The sequence below is a fragment of the Myotis davidii genome, unplaced genomic scaffold, assembly GCF_000327345.1.
Source record: "Myotis davidii unplaced genomic scaffold, ASM32734v1 scaffold2011, whole genome shotgun sequence".
Classification (NCBI taxonomy): Eukaryota; Metazoa; Chordata; class Mammalia; order Chiroptera; family Vespertilionidae; genus Myotis; species Myotis davidii.
In genome coordinates, this window is record NW_006283148.1 from 248,987 (window position 1) to 253,644 (window position 4,658).

Genomic DNA, 4,658 nt, shown 5'->3' on the forward strand with positions numbered 1-4,658 from the left:
CAAGCAACTATCTCCTGCCCACTTCCTTCCCCACTCAAGAACCTACTTCAGCAGCCCATCTCTTTGAATTCATCTGTAAGAGTTTCAACCCCTTTCTTTTGATCTCTTCTTCCAGAACCATAAGATTTCAAGACAAAACAAAAACGTGCAAAGTAGTTCCTATTCACAAGTTTTGGAACATCTAATCTGGTGGTTCATAAATTATAAAATGGAGTAAATGGGGGAACATGGACCTGGGGAACATTCAAGACCAGTTCAAATATGGCTCTGATCCAAACTCTTGAGGAAGTACTCAACATCTTTGAGGTTCAATTTCTTTATCTCCAAACTAGAGATGATAATACTTACCCCATAGAGTTGTTGTAGAGATTAAATGAATACAATTTAAATGTCTTCTACACTGAACGGCACATACTAAACACTCATTCTTTTCCATCTCTCCCTGCTGCTCACCTTTTTCTCCATTTTCTATGAACCCAGCTGAATATGTAAGTATTGTCATTATTATACAATTCTTTCTATTTCTATATGTAGTATTGAAATTTCTATTATAAAAAATTTTTTAATAAAATAATTTAAAATGATCATTTCTGATGTTAGCAATATTTAATACGTACAAATAATCTAGCAATCACGTGGATTTGGGTAACAATATATTTTTTAAAAAACAATAATTTTCCCTGGCTCATGTGGTTCAATTGGTTGGGCATCATTCCGTGCACTAAAAGGTTACCAGTTCAATTCTGGTCAGGGCACATGCCTGGGTTGTGGACTCAATCCCCGGTAGGGATCATGCAGGAAGCAGCTTTCTCTCTCACATCAGAGACTCCAGAAATCAACCCAAGCCATTATGCTCAATTAATATTTGAGAAAGTGTTGGAAACGCCTCATAGAATAAATATGTTGTTTCCTTTATTCACAGAACTGTGTGTTAGATCTGTGGGAAGGAATTACAAGACAGCTCCAAAAATTTATATGGAACCAAAAAGGACCCCAAATATCTTCAGCAATCTTAAGAAAACAAAGTTGGAGGAATCACAAGACCAGATATCAAATTATATTACAAAGCCACTGTAATCAAAAGAGCCTGGTACTGGCACAAGAACAGGCATATAGATAAATGGAACAGAACAGAGATGGTGGCACTCATAGCCACGAGATGGCTTTGCCCAGTCCCCTCAGCCCCCCTAGAGTCCCCCAGTCCTTTCAAGCCAGCCAGGGGGGCAGTAGGTGCACAGTGCGGCCAGACCCGCCCTCAGCCCCTCAGCTGCCCAGGGCCGGCCCAAGATACAGGCAACCCTTGAATGGCAGCTGCCCACCCAACACCCAAGATGCAGGTAAGCCTCGGATGTCGGCTGCCCAGCCGCCCAGGGCCAGCCGAGGCTTGCACTGCTGGCAGTGGCAGCAGCAGAGGTATGATGGGAGCATTGCCTTCCCCTGATCACCGGATAGCCTTCCACCCCTGACGGTTCCTGGACTGTGAGAGGGGCAGGCCGAGCTGAGGGACCCCCCTCCAGTGCATGAATTTTCATGCACCGGGCCTCTAGTTAAGTATAAACATTTTAATCCATGGTTCTTTGTGTTTCTTGGGATCAATATGGTTAAATACTTAAAGTCAACTCACATAGGCTCTCTAATTTTATTTCCCAAGTTAGAGGAATAATAATATCTTAACATTTATAATAATACATTTGTTTTTAAAGAGTTCATAATGCATTGGACTACTCTGTTATTAATTCCGAAGCATTTCTGTAGACCTTGTAGAGGACATCTATTAAATGCAGCTTATTAAATGGAAGCCATGCCCGTGGGCTGAGCGACTTGCCCAAGGTCACACAGATATAGGGTTATAAGGATCAAATTATATGAAGTATGATAACCATAAAGTGTATCAGAAATGCAAGATATGACAGAGATATAAACATGTCTATAGTGAGTTCTTATAATTATTGACTGCTATTCATAATAGTTGTTCCCTTGGACTTTCTGGCCAGAACTAAAATAATACTTGCCACCACAAAAAAATCTCATGGAACATAATGAGTAAGAAGAAGTTGAGATGTATACAGAACTCCTTGGAAATATGGTGCCATGTTATTTTTTATGGATATTAATAGTGACCCTGCTATTGAAATAACCTCCACAACTCATTTATTTATTTATTTAAGAATAAGACAATTAAGTTTGGAATCCTAGCCAAACTCTAATTTGGTGATTGACTTTCAGTACTTCTGAATCTCCTGCTCTTACTCAATTTCCTACTTGGCTGGAGAATTCTTGAAAACTCCTGTAGTGCTTTTTAAGTACTTACTACATGATGCTCTCTACATAGCTACAAAATACCAGCAAGACTTGTGTATTATTCTCCTTTATTCTCAGAACTTTTCAGAGTATAATTATCTTCTTCAAAGGTGTTTAGGACATGCCATGGTTGCTATGAAAATTATCAACCAACTAGAAACATTAGCTATTTTATGCCAAAAAAAACAACCCAGTGTTTTAACAGTGATTCACTTTTGGTCATCAGCTGATTATTCGGAGTTCTCAATCTCTTGAAACTATATTGGCCACAAGAAAAAAAAATTTCATATTTGGCTTCTTTTATGTGATAGTTTCATCTCTCATGTACCAACCATAAATTCTTTGCCTTTGGGACTTCAAATGCTTCAGGATGTAATGGAAAATTAGTATCACATGGCAAGATATTTGTTCCCATTGCAGAGTGGGCCAGCTTTGAAATTCAAACCCTAATGAGAACAAGTATGTAAATGAGAGCAGCCAAACCAAACAGATGAAAATCAAAGCCAAAGGAGTCTATAAAAGACATTTTTTTTAGTCAAGGTATTCATTAATCCACAGCATTTAGACTCTGAATTCAAAGTAGAGCCTTTTTTCCCAATAGTTTGTTACTATAGTGACATATCTATAGACTTACATTTTAAAAAACTAAATAAGAACTTTTTATCTAGAGTAGCTCTATTTATTAAATTTTATTGTAAAAATGTTATTTAAACTAGACTAGTTTACCAAATGAAAATATTTTAATCACCATGAATTACATATGAATAAAAATGGCTTGTGTCAAAGGAATGTGTATCTTGATCAAAATTTCAATCTTATGCTTCTACAGAATACCGAAGTGCTATATTCTCAGAATACTAAAGATACTTTCTAGAAAAACTTTTGCATATGACCTAATATACAGCTTTCATATTATCTGAAATGTCTGCAAAGAATAAAATTGCTTCAATAAATTTTTAAATCTTCGTCTAACAATTAAAATTATTTTTTCCTCTTTTCCTGGACTGTACCAAATGTTACATGATTTTGAGAATATTTACTGCTTTGTTTTCATTATATTAAATGAAAATGTAGGATGTTGTAAAAATAGAAAATTTATTTATACAATATTTATTGATAATCTAATATATGCCTATTATATATGTCTATTATAGGCATTGGAAATATAAAAATGAACAAAACAGATGAAAGCCTTTGCCCTCCTTGGAGTAAATAATCTATTTTAGTGTGGGAAGATAGACAACAAACAAAATAAGTAAATAACAATATATTGGAAGGTAGTAAGTGCTATAGGAAAAAAATGTATCAGGAAAAAGGAATGGGAATGAGAGTCTTGCAGTTTTGTTTGGTTTATTTTTTGTTAATCCTTACCTGAGGATATTTTTTCCATTGAGTTTCAGAGAGCATGGAAGTGAGGAAGGGAGAAAGGGAGGGACAGAGGAGAGCGAGGTAGAAACATTGATGTGAAATAAGCACATTAATTGGTTCCCTCCCCAACCAGGGCAGGGATCAAACCTGCAACCCAGGTATGTGACCTTGACTGGGAATTGAACCTGCAACCCCTCAGTACATGGCTGATGCTCTAACTACTGAGCAACACCAGCCAGGGCAAGGCTTGCAGTTTTAAATAGTGTAGTCAAGGTAGGTCTCAATGAAAAGGTGACATTTAAGCAAAGACTGTAAGGAGGTGAAGGAATTAGGCATAGAATATTTCAGGGAATAGGCAGTAAGTACAGTGAGTGCAAAGGTCCTGAGGCAGAAGAGTACTTTGGAGAATCAGTTATTAACTAGCAAATGTGGTGAGGGTTACCAAAGCTGAAGCAAAAAATATTTGTATGCTGGCTGTTTCATGAAAAACTAAGACTCTAAATTTGTCCTTTGAGAGTCTAGATTCATAAAATTGTAGAGCCAAAAATAGTCTTCTTAACCTCTTTATTTTACAGATAAAGATATGAGGCCCAGAAAGGTTATGACCTCTACAAAAACACATAGCTAGCTGGAATGTTGCAAAGCCTACAAACAGATCAAAGTTTCCTGATACCCCATTTTTTCAACTTTCCTTCTCATGTCTTAATTATTTTTCTGTCCTTTGTGTCCTATTAATTCCTTTTTATACTTGATCTTAGCCAAAAGGTCAAGAAGCAATTAATTCCTCTTAATTTCATAAATTAAAGTGTCTTTGCATTAATTTAACTCAACTGAAAAAAGCATTAATTATTCCTAAATATTATCTTTTGATAGCATTTGAAAATATACTATTCCTGAGGAACAATTTATCTTTGGAAAGCAATTATGAAGTGATATCTATCACATAACTAAAATTGTAGTCTTATCTATTTTTATAACTTTACTTTTGG